General features: G+C 41.2%; 15 non-coding genes across 15 annotated transcripts; all 15 read right to left on the minus strand.

The window, feature by feature from the left end:
• Nucleotides 1–64: 64 nt before the first annotated feature.
• On the minus strand, nt 65–150 carry TRNAR-UCU (transfer RNA arginine (anticodon UCU)). The gene is given in 2 exon segments: nt 65–100; nt 114–150. It is a non-coding gene; the product is annotated as a tRNA-Arg (tRNA).
• A 1,082-nt stretch (nt 151–1,232) lies between these two features.
• On the minus strand, nt 1,233–1,318 carry TRNAR-UCU (transfer RNA arginine (anticodon UCU)). Its single transcript is given in 2 exon segments — nt 1,233–1,268; nt 1,282–1,318. It is a non-coding gene; the product is annotated as a tRNA-Arg (tRNA).
• A 402-nt stretch (nt 1,319–1,720) lies between these two features.
• On the minus strand, nt 1,721–1,806 carry TRNAR-UCU (transfer RNA arginine (anticodon UCU)). Its single transcript is given in 2 exon segments — nt 1,721–1,756; nt 1,770–1,806. It is a non-coding gene; the product is annotated as a tRNA-Arg (tRNA).
• Nucleotides 1,807–2,272: 466 nt separating this feature from the next.
• TRNAR-UCU (transfer RNA arginine (anticodon UCU)) lies at nt 2,273–2,358 on the minus strand. Its single transcript is given in 2 exon segments — nt 2,273–2,308; nt 2,322–2,358. It is a non-coding gene; the product is annotated as a tRNA-Arg (tRNA).
• A 529-nt stretch (nt 2,359–2,887) lies between these two features.
• TRNAR-UCU (transfer RNA arginine (anticodon UCU)) lies at nt 2,888–2,973 on the minus strand. Its single transcript is given in 2 exon segments — nt 2,888–2,923; nt 2,937–2,973. It is a non-coding gene; the product is annotated as a tRNA-Arg (tRNA).
• Nucleotides 2,974–3,375: 402 nt separating this feature from the next.
• On the minus strand, nt 3,376–3,461 carry TRNAR-UCU (transfer RNA arginine (anticodon UCU)). Its single transcript is given in 2 exon segments — nt 3,376–3,411; nt 3,425–3,461. It is a non-coding gene; the product is annotated as a tRNA-Arg (tRNA).
• Nucleotides 3,462–3,927: 466 nt separating this feature from the next.
• TRNAR-UCU (transfer RNA arginine (anticodon UCU)) lies at nt 3,928–4,013 on the minus strand. Its single transcript is given in 2 exon segments — nt 3,928–3,963; nt 3,977–4,013. It is a non-coding gene; the product is annotated as a tRNA-Arg (tRNA).
• Nucleotides 4,014–4,542: 529 nt separating this feature from the next.
• Nucleotides 4,543–4,628, minus strand: TRNAR-UCU (transfer RNA arginine (anticodon UCU)). The gene is given in 2 exon segments: nt 4,543–4,578; nt 4,592–4,628. It is a non-coding gene; the product is annotated as a tRNA-Arg (tRNA).
• A 402-nt stretch (nt 4,629–5,030) lies between these two features.
• On the minus strand, nt 5,031–5,116 carry TRNAR-UCU (transfer RNA arginine (anticodon UCU)). The gene is given in 2 exon segments: nt 5,031–5,066; nt 5,080–5,116. It is a non-coding gene; the product is annotated as a tRNA-Arg (tRNA).
• A 466-nt stretch (nt 5,117–5,582) lies between these two features.
• On the minus strand, nt 5,583–5,668 carry TRNAR-UCU (transfer RNA arginine (anticodon UCU)). Its single transcript is given in 2 exon segments — nt 5,583–5,618; nt 5,632–5,668. It is a non-coding gene; the product is annotated as a tRNA-Arg (tRNA).
• Nucleotides 5,669–6,197: 529 nt separating this feature from the next.
• TRNAR-UCU (transfer RNA arginine (anticodon UCU)) lies at nt 6,198–6,283 on the minus strand. Its single transcript is given in 2 exon segments — nt 6,198–6,233; nt 6,247–6,283. It is a non-coding gene; the product is annotated as a tRNA-Arg (tRNA).
• A 402-nt stretch (nt 6,284–6,685) lies between these two features.
• Nucleotides 6,686–6,771, minus strand: TRNAR-UCU (transfer RNA arginine (anticodon UCU)). Its single transcript is given in 2 exon segments — nt 6,686–6,721; nt 6,735–6,771. It is a non-coding gene; the product is annotated as a tRNA-Arg (tRNA).
• A 466-nt stretch (nt 6,772–7,237) lies between these two features.
• On the minus strand, nt 7,238–7,323 carry TRNAR-UCU (transfer RNA arginine (anticodon UCU)). The gene is given in 2 exon segments: nt 7,238–7,273; nt 7,287–7,323. It is a non-coding gene; the product is annotated as a tRNA-Arg (tRNA).
• A 529-nt stretch (nt 7,324–7,852) lies between these two features.
• On the minus strand, nt 7,853–7,938 carry TRNAR-UCU (transfer RNA arginine (anticodon UCU)). The gene is given in 2 exon segments: nt 7,853–7,888; nt 7,902–7,938. It is a non-coding gene; the product is annotated as a tRNA-Arg (tRNA).
• Nucleotides 7,939–8,340: 402 nt separating this feature from the next.
• On the minus strand, nt 8,341–8,426 carry TRNAR-UCU (transfer RNA arginine (anticodon UCU)). Its single transcript is given in 2 exon segments — nt 8,341–8,376; nt 8,390–8,426. It is a non-coding gene; the product is annotated as a tRNA-Arg (tRNA).
• Between the last annotated feature and the right edge of the window lie 2,397 nt (nt 8,427–10,823).

The following is a 10,823-nucleotide window of genomic DNA, read 5'->3' on the forward strand; positions in this document are numbered from 1 at the left end:
TTCAGCTTTCTAAGAAAACTTGAGGTGAGATCACAAAATGTATGCTTTGGTGGAATCCAAAAAGCGACTCTGGTGGGACTCAAACCCACAACCTTTGAATAACTACAGCTGTCTAGAAGTCCAAGGCGCTATCCATTGCGCCACAGAGCCATGTAATTTCGGCTCTTTAGACATTTTTAGGCAGCCAAAACCAAAGTCGTGCCATTTCTTTCTAATGAGAAAAACCATGTGTTTCTAACACTTCATTGCTTCATTGGGGAAGTTCGAGAACCTACAATTCAAAATATCACAAATTGATCAATCTTTAAGAGACACCAAACAGAAGCTGAGCTTTTCATTCTTGGCCTCACTCCATTTTTCTAGACATTGCTGAGGGGCTACCTTCAACCAAGCCTTTTCAACACGGAATTCAAGAAAAGTCATATGTAGAGCCGGCAATTGAGGCTTCTTTTCAATGGGTGATCAATGAATTTAGGTTCCAGGCAGGTTTGCAGCTAAGAACAGTGCTCTACATCCTTAAACACAATGTCGCATAGGTTGACATTGTTCATTTTCAGCTTTCTAAGATTACTTAAGGCAAGATCACAAAATGTATGCTTGCGTGGAATCCAAAAAGCGACTCTGGTGGGACTCGAACCCACAACCTTCAGAATCACTACAGTTTTCTAGAAGTCCACTGCGCTATCCATTGCACCACAGAGCCGTGTACTGTGTGCAGGTTAGACTTTTTTAGGCATCCCAAATCAATGTAGCGCCAAGTTTTGCTGATGAGAAAAAGGATGTTTTTCTCACCCTACTGTTTCGGTGTTAGGACATTTTTTCTCTTCATGCATGAAAGCCAGAAGGGTGAGCAACAAAGTGCACTTTCTCTTGAAAAAAAAAGATTTGGTTAACATGAGTGGATAGGACCTCCATTCAGCCTGCTGGTAGAGAAGTTTGCATGACTTAGAAATGGGGCTCCTTGCTTGTTGCAAGTCATTCAAGATTTGAACATAGGATTGGCAAACAGCAGGTTTCCTTCCGAGGGCGTGGATTAAAGTGATCAATAAACGTGCATGGATTATCAGGGAAAAGCTGGGCCTTGGTGGTAAGTATTGAACGTTAGTTTTACAAATCACCTGTCTATTTCTCTTTCCTTGTAAGCAGATTTTTCTCATTGGTTCGAGCTGTTGATTTTTCGATTGCTTTTTCCTAACAGTTCTTGAGGCAAAGATTAATTGAAATCCAAAACTCGACTCTGGTGGGACTCGAACCCACAACCTTTGAATCACTACATCCTTCTAGAAGTCCAATGCGCTATCCGTTGCGCCACAGAGCCTTGCTCAGCACAGCCTTTCCAGGTTACTCGGACCAGCTCAGGGAGAAAGGGGCGCTTGATTGGGGAAGTTCGAGAGCCTACAATTCAAAATATCACAAATTGATGAATCCTTATGAGACACCAAACAGAAGCTCAGCTTTTAATTTCTAAATGCTGCTTACAGGCCACCCTCAACCAAGCCTTTTCAACACAGAATTCAAGAAAAGTCACAAGAAGAGCCAGCAATTTAGGGTTTTTTTCAGTGGGTGATCAATGAATTTAGGTTCCAGGGTGGTTTATAGCCAAGAACAGTACTCTAAATCCTTAGCGCAATGTTGCATAAATTGACATTGTTCATTTTCAGCTTTCTAAGAAAACTTGAGGTGAGATCACAAAATGTATGCTTTGGTGGAATCCAAAAAGCGACTCTGGTGGGACTCGAACCCCCAACCTTTGAATAACTACAGCTGTCTAGAAGTCCAATGCGCTATCCATTGCGCCACAGAGCCATGTAATTTCAGCTCTTTAGACATTTTTAGGCAGCCAAAACCAAAGTCGTGCCATTTCTTTCTAATGAGAAAAACCATGTGTTTCTAACACTTCATTGCTTCATTGGGGAAGTTCGAGAACCTACAATTCAAAATATCACAAATTGATCAATCTTTAAGAGACACCAAACAGAAGCTGAGCTTTTCATTCTTGGCCTCACTCCATTTTTCTAGACATTGCTGAGGGGCTACCTTCAACCAAGCCTTTTCAACACGGAATTCAAGAAAAGTCACATGTAGAGCCGGCAATTGAGGCTTCTTTTCAATGGGTGATCAATGAATTTAGGTTCCAGGCAGGTTTGCAGCTAAGAACAGTGCTCTACATCCTTAAACACAATGTCGCATAGGTTGACAATGTTCATTTTCAGCTTTCTAAGATTACTTAAGGCAAGATCACAAAATGTATGCTTGCGTGGAATCCAAAAAGCGACTCTGGTGGGACTCGAACCCACAACCTTTGAATCACTACAGTTTTCTAGAAGTCCAATGCGCTATCCATTGCGCCACAGAGCCGTGTGCTGTGTGCAGGTTAGACTTTTTTAGGTATCCCAAACCAATGTAGTGCCAAGTTTTGCTGATGAGAAAAAGGATGTTTTTCTCACCCTACTGTTTCGGTGTTAGGACATTTTTTCTCTTCATGCATGAAAGCCAGAAGGGTGAGCAACAAAGTGCACTTTCTCTTGAAAAAAAAAGATTTGGTTAACATGAGTGGATAGGACCTCCATTCAGCTTGCTGGTAGAGAAGTTTGCATGACTTAGAAATGGGGCTCCTTGCTTGTTGCAAGTCATTCAAGATTTGAACATTGGATTGGCAAACAGCAGGTTTCCTTCCGAGGGCGTGGATTAAAGTGATCAATAAACGTGCATGGATTATCAGGGAAAAGCTGGGCCTTGTTGGTAAGTATTGAACGTTAGATTTAGAAATCACCTGTCTATTTCTCTTTCCTTGTAAGCAGATTTTTCTCATTGGTTCGAGCTGTTGATTTTTCGATTGCTTTTTCCTAACAGTTCTTGAGGCAAAGATTAATTGAAATCCAAAACTCGACTCTGGTGGGACTCGAACCCACAACCTTTGAATCACTACATCCTTCTAGAAGTCCAATGCGCTATCCGTTGCGCCACAGAGCCTTGCACAGCACTGCCTTTCCAGGTTTCTCGGACCAGCTCAGGGAGAAAGGGGCGCTTGATTGGGGAAGTTCGAGAGCCTACAATTCAAAATATCACAAATTGATGAATCCTTATGAGACACCAAACAGAAGCTCAGCTTTTAATTTCTAAATGCTGCTTACAGGCCACCCTCAACCAAGCCTTTTCAACACAGAATTCAAGAAAAGTCACAAGAAGAGCCAGCAATTTAGGGTTTTTTTCAGTGGGTGATCAATGAATTTAGGTTCCAGGGTGGTTTATAGCCAAGAACAGTACTCTAAATCCTTAGCGCAATGTTGCATAAATTGACATTGTTCATTTTCAGCTTTCTAAGAAAACTTGAGGTGAGATCACAAAATGTATGCTTTGGTGGAATCCAAAAAGCGACTCTGGTGGGACTCGAACCCACAACCTTTGAATAACTACAGCTGTCTAGAAGTCCAATGCGCTATCCATTGCGCCACAGAGCCATGTAATTTTGGCTCTTTAGACATTTTTAGGCAGCCAAAACCAAAGTCGTGCCATTTCTTTCTAATGAGAAAAACCATGTGTTTCTAACACTTCATTGCTTCATTGGGGAAGTTCGAGAACCTACAATTCAAAATATCACAAATTGATCAATCTTTAAGAGTCACCAAACAGAAGCTGAGCTTTTCATTCTTGGCCTCACTCCATTTTTCTAGACATTGCTGAGGAGCTACCTTCAACCAAGCCTTTTCAACACGGAATTCAAGAAAAGTCACATGTAGAGCCGGCAATTGAGGCTTCTTTTCAATGGGTGATCAATGAATTTAGGTTCCAGGCAGGTTTGCAGCTAAGAACAGTGCTCTACATCCTTAAACACAATGTCGCATAGGTTGACATTGTTCATTTTCAGCTTTCTAAGATTACTTAAGGCAAGATCACAAAATGTATGCTTGCGTGGAATCCAAAAAGCGACTCTGGTGGGACTCGAACCCACAACCTTTGAATCACTACAGTTTTCTAGAAGTCCAATGCGCTATCCATTGCGCCACAGAGCCGTGTGCTGTGTGCAGGTTAGACTTTTTTAGGCATCCCAAACCAATGTAGCGCCAAGTTTTGCTGATGAGAAAAAGGATGTTTTTCTCACCCTACTGTTTCGGTGTTAGGACATTTTTTCTCTTCATGCATGAAAGCCAGAAGGGTGAGCAACAAAGTGCACTTTCTCTTGAAAAAAAAAGATTTGGTTAACATGAGTGGATAGGACCTCCATTCAGCCTGCTGGTAGAGAAGTTTGCATGACTTAGAAATGGGGCTCCTTGCTTGTTGCAAGTCATTCAAGATTTGAACATTGGATTGGCAAACAGCAGGTTTCCTTCCGAGGGCGTGGATTAAAGTGATCAATAAACGTGCATGGATTATCAGGGAAAAGCTGGGCCTTGGTGGTAAGTATTGAACGTTAGATTTACAAATCACCTGTTTATTTCTCTTTCCTTGTAAGCAGATTTTTCTCATTGGTTCGAGCTGTTGATTTTTCGATTGCTTTTTCCTAACAGTTCTTGAGGCAAAGATTAATTGAAATCCAAAACTCGACTCTGGTGGGACTCGAACCCACAACCTTTGAATCACTACATCCTTCTAGAAGTCCAATGCGCTATCCGTTGCGCCACAGAGCCTTGCACAGCACTGCCTTTCCAGGTTTCTCGGACCAGCTCAGGGAGAAAGGGGCGCTTGATTGGGGAAGTTCGAGAGCCTACAATTCAAAATATCACAAATTGATGAATACTTATGAGACAACAAACAGAAGCTCAGCTTTTAATTTCTAAATGCTGCTTACAGGCCACCCTCAACCAAGCCTTTTCAACACAGAATTCAAGAAAAGTCACAAGAAGAGCCAGCAATTTAGGGGTTTTTTCAGTGGGTGATCAATGAATTTAGGTTCCATGGTGGTTTATAGCCAAGAACAGTACTCTAAATCCTTAGCGCAATGTTGCATAAATTGACATTGTTCATTTTCAGCTTTCTAAGAAAACTTGAGGTGAGATCACAAAATGTATGCTTTGGTGGAATCCAAAAAGCGACTCTGGTGGGACTCGAACCCACAACCTTTGAATAACTACAGCTGTCTAGAAGTCCAATGCGCTATCCATTGCGCCACAGAGCCATGTAATTTCGGCTCTTTAGACATTTTTAGGCAGCCAAAACCAAAGTCGTGCCATTTCTTTCTAATGAGAAAAACCATGTGTTTCTAACACTTCATTGCTTCATTGGGGAAGTTCGAGAACCTACAATTCAAAATATCACAAATTGATCAATCTTTAAGAGACACCAAACAGAAGCTGAGCTTTTCATTCTTGGCCTCACTCCATTTTTCTAGACATTGCTGAGGGGCTACCTTCAACCAAGCCTTTTCAACACGGAATTCAAGAAAAGTCACATGTAGAGCCGGCAATTGAGGCTTCTTTTCAATGGGTGATCAATGAATTTAGGTTCCAGGCAGGTTTGCAGCTAAGAACAGTGCTCTACATCCTTAAACACAATGTCGCATAGGTTGACATTGTTCATTTTCAGCTTTTTAAGATTACTTAAGGCAAGATCACAAAATGTATGCTTGCGTGGAATCCAAAAAGCGACTCTGGTGGGACTCGAACCCACAACCTTTGAATCACTACAGTTTTCTAGAAGTCCAATGCGCTATCCATTGCGCCACAGAGCCGTGTGCTGTGTGCAGGTTAGACTTTTTTAGGTATCCCAAACCAATGTAGTGCCAAGTTTTGCTGATGAGAAAAAGGATGTTTTTCTCACCCTACTGTTTCGGTGTTAGGACATTTTTTCTCTTCATGCATGAAAGCCAGAAGGGTGAGCAACAAAGTGCACTTTCTCTTGAAAAAAAAAGATTTGGTTAACATGAGTGGATAGGACCTCCATTCAGCTTGCTGGTAGAGAAGTTTGCATGACTTAGAAATGGGGCTCCTTGCTTGTTGCAAGTCATTCAAGATTTGAACATTGGATTGGCAAACAGCAGGTTTCCTTCCGAGGGCGTGGATTAAAGTGATCAATAAACGTGCATGGATTATCAGGGAAAAGCTGGGCCTTGTTGGTAAGTATTGAACGTTAGATTTAGAAATCACCTGTCTATTTCTCTTTCCTTGTAAGCAGATTTTTCTCATTGGTTCGAGCTGTTGATTTTTCGATTGCTTTTTCCTAACAGTTCTTGAGGCAAAGATTAATTGAAATCCAAAACTCGACTCTGGTGGGACTCGAACCCACAACCTTTGAATCACTACATCCTTCTAGAAGTCCAATGCGCTATCCGTTGCGCCACAGAGCCTTGCACAGCACCGCCTTTCCAGGTTTCTCGGACCAGCTCAGGGAGAAAGGGGCGCTTGATTGGGGAAGTTCGAGAGCCTACAATTCAAAATATCACAAATTGATGAATCCTTATGAGACACCAAACAGAAGCTCAGCTTTTAATCTCTAAATGCTGCTTACAGGCCACCCTCAACCAAGCCTTTTCAACACAGAATTCAAGAAAAGTCACAAGAAGAGCCAGCAATTTAGGGTTTTTTTCAGTGGGTGATCAATGAATTTAGGTTCCAGGGTGGTTTATAGCCAAGAACAGTACTCTAAATCCTTAGCACAATGTTGCATAAATTGACATTGTTCATTTTCAGCTTTCTAAGAAAACTTGAGGTGAGATCACAAAATGTATGCTTTGGTGGAATCCAAAAAGCGACTCTGGTGGGACTCGAACCCACAACCTTTGAATAACTACAGCTGTCTAGAAGTCCAATGCGCTATCCATTGCGCCACAGAGCCATGTAATTTCAGCTCTTTAGACATTTTTAGGCAGCCAAAACCAAAGTCGTGCCATTTCTTTCTAATGAGAAAAACCATGTGTTTCTAACGTTTCATTGCTTCATTTGGGAAGTTCGAGAACCTACAATTCAAAATATCACAAATTGATCAATCTTTAAGAGACACCAAACAGAAGCTGAGCTTTTCATTCTTGGCCTCACTCCATTTTTCTAGACATTGCTGAGGGGCTACCTTCAACCAAGCCTTTTCAACACGGAATTCAAGAAAAGTCACATGTAGAGCCGGCAATTGAGGCTTCTTTTCAATGGGTGATCAATGAATTTAGGTTCCAGGCAGGTTTGCAGCTAAGAACAGTGCTCTACATCCTTAAACACAATGTCGCATAGGTTGACATTGTTCATTTTCAGCTTTCTAAGATTACTTAAGGCAAGATCACAAAATGTATGCTTGCGTGGAATCCAAAAAGCGACTCTGGTGGGACTCGAACCCACAACCTTTGAATCACTACATTTTTCTAGAAGTCCAATGCGCTATCCATTGCGCCACAGAGCCGTGTGCTGTGTGCAGGTTAGACTTTTTTAGGCATCCCAAACCAATGTAGCGCCAAGTTTTGCTGATGAGAAAAAGGATGTTTTTCTCACCCTACTGTTTCGGTGTTAGGACATTTTTTCTCTTCATGCATGAAAGCCAGAAGGGTGAGCAACAAAGTGCACTTTCTCTTGAAAAAAAAAGATTTGGTTAACATGAGTGGATAGGACCTCCATTCAGCCTGCTGGTAGAGAAGTTTGCATGAATTAGAAATGGGGCTCCTTGCTTGTTGCAAGTCATTCAAGATTTGAACATTGGATTGGCAAACAGCAGGTTTCCTTCCGAGGGCGTGGATTAAAGTGATCAATAAACGTGCATGGATTATCAGGGAAAAGCTGGGCCTTGGTGGTAAGTATTGAACGTTAGATTTACAAATCACCTGTCTATTTCTCTTTCCTTGTAAGCAGATTTTTCTCATTGGTTCGAGCTGTTGATTTTTCGATTGCTTTTTCCTAACAGTTCTTGAGGCAAAGATTAATTGAAATCCAAAACTCGACTCTGGTGGGACTCGAACCCACAACCTTTGAATCACTACATCCTTCTAGAAGTCCAATGCGCTATCCGTTGCGCCACAGAGCCTTGCACAGCACTGCCTTTCCAGGTTTCTCGGACCAGCTCAGGGAGAAAGGGGCGCTTGATTGGGGAAGTTCGAGAGCCTACAATTCAAAATATCACAAATTGATGAATCCTTATGAGACACCAAACAGAAGCTCAGCTTTTAATTTCTAAATGCTGCTTACAGGCCACCCTCAGCCAAGCCTTTTCAACACAGAATTCAAGAAAAGTCACAAGAAGAGCCAGCAATTTAGGGTTTTTTTCAGTGGGTGATCAATGAATTTAGGTTCCAGGGTGGTTTATAGCCAAGAACAGTACTGTAAATCCTTAGCGCAATGTTGCATAAATTGACATTGTTCATTTTCAGCTTTCTAAGAAAACTTGAGGTGAGATCACAAAATGTATGCTTTGGTGGAATCCAAAAAGCGACTCTGGTGGGACTCGAACCCACAACCTTTGAATAATTACAGCTGTCTAGAAGTCCAATGCGCTATCCATTGCGCCACAGAGCCATGTAATTTCAGCTCTTTAGACATTTTGAGGCAGCCAAAACCAAAGTCGTGCCATTTCTTTCTAAAGAGAAAAACCATGTGTTTCTAACACTTCATTGCTTCATTGGGGAAGTTCGAGAACCTACAATTCAAAATATCACAAATTGATCAATCTTTAAGAGACACCAAACAGAAGCTGAGCTTTTCATTCTTGGCCTCACTCCATTTTTCTAGACTTTGCTGAGGGACTACCTTCAACCAAGCCTTTTCAACACGGAATTCAAGAAAAGTCACATGTAGAGCCGGCAATTGAGGCTTCTTTTCAATGGGTGATCAATGAATTTAGGTTCCAGGCAGGTTTGCAGCTAAGAACAGTGCTCTATATCCTTAAACACAATGTCGCATAGGTTGACATTGTTCATTTTCAGCTTTCTAAGATTACTTAAGGCAAGATCACAAAATGTATGCTTGCGTGGAATCCAAAAAGCGACTCTGGTGGGACTCGAACACACAACCTTTGAATAATTACAGTGTTCTAGAAGGCCTATGCACTATCCATTGCGCCACAGAGCCATGCGTTTTCAATGTGTTGTGTACACATTTTTAGACAATAAAAAAAATGTAGTGGCATTTCTTTCTGTTGAGAAAAACAATAGGGCAAATTTACTTACCCTTCCTTTGCGCATTTCCCGATGTGCGTTGCCCAACAAGAATGAACTCTGCCGTGATTCACTAAGATCATACGCTCGTTTTCCTGCATCTGTCTCCCGCCCAGGTCAGCTGGAGTTCACTTTCTTCTTCCTGGCGTATGTAATTGCATTGGTTGCGACACAATTTGAATATTAAATCCCGTGCTCAGTCCGAATCAGTTGGATCGTCCGACAGCCTGCCTTCCGATTTGTGTTGCATGAAAGCCAGCGCAATTTCTCCATAATCCGTTCATGTACGACACAATCCCCAGTTAAATACCTGTCACAGCAGCACAACTCCCGAAAATGTTTAAAATCTGACAAAAGTACGATCAGCGGACCCTTAGTAAATAAGCCCCAATGCGTTTCTAACACTTCATTGCTTCATTAGGAATATTCGAGAACCTATAATTCAAAATATCACAAATCTTTAAGAGGCACTAAACAGAAGCTCAGCTTTTAATTCTAGGCCTCACCCCATAATTTAAAGGGGTATTCTCGTCTGGGCATTCACATTCAGTTTGATAAATCTGCCTTATATAAACATTTCTTCAATTAGATGTTGTTAATAAAAATGTTCCTGTGTGAAGATAATTTCTCATAAATGTAATCATATGGTCCCTTAGAAACAAGACTGTGTCCCTGGATACGACCCCCTCTGCTGAAATGATTGCACAAATAAACAAAAAAAATTTTGTATATGAAATGTCCAGGAGTTACTGCATGTCCCACAGCTGTCCTGTGGTAATGAACACTGAAGCCAGGAGGTCAGGCAGGACTCATAGCGCATGTCTGGCCACTGCTGCCAGAGTGTGAGGTGGTCGTAACCGAGGAAGCCATCTCGTTTCTATGGGACAACATGGGAAATGTTGTGGGAAATTATCTTCACCCAGGTACATTTTTTTTAATAACATCCAATTGAAGAAATGTTTATATTAATGAAACTGAATGTGAGTGCCCAGATGGGAATACCCCTTTAACTTTTATGAACATTTTTCAGACTAAGGGGGGGAATTAATCTCGCTGTGTCTCCAGTTTGTCTATTATTGTGACTTGTTTGTTCCTTTTCTTTACTTGTTATTTATATTAGTTGGTGTTTTCCCTTTTTAAATGCACTTTGAATTGTTGCATGGCCAATTCGTTTGCACCTAATTTTGCACCTAATTTGTCTTAACTTATTCTTCACCAAAGTAAATATCATTTGGGACAAATAATGAAGCAAGATTAAGAAAAGATGACAGAACATTCTGAGCATCATTTTGCACAAAAAATAACCTTGTAAATTTAAAGTGGTGTACAAAATTTTGTTATAAGTGCAGAGACTAAAAGTTAAAGGGAACCTGTCATCAGGAATTGGCCTATTAAACCGCTACTAGTATATTGTCAGCTAGAGTAGCACCTTCTGTTTTGTTTTTTTGATAGTCTAGTGTGGGGACATCACCCATAAAAACAACTTTGGAGTGAGATGTGAATTTGTTTTATAAAGTCAAGGAGGCGGAGAGTTGAACAATAAAGTCAAGGTGGGGAGCTCTGAACACCTCCATATCTGTGATTGAGATTGTGTATTGGACTTCATGAGACCTGGTTAGTTATATCTCTGGATGCAGGACCATAAATTACAGTGAAGGGTTTCTGAGGCAGGGAGAGCTTGACTTCAGTGTTAATTTCTCCTGCTCCTTGACTTCATACAACCAATTTACATCTCACTTCAAAGTTGATTTTCTCTATG

The sequence above is a fragment of the Engystomops pustulosus genome, chromosome 3, assembly GCF_040894005.1.
Source record: "Engystomops pustulosus chromosome 3, aEngPut4.maternal, whole genome shotgun sequence".
Taxonomy (NCBI): Eukaryota; Metazoa; Chordata; class Amphibia; order Anura; family Leptodactylidae; genus Engystomops; species Engystomops pustulosus.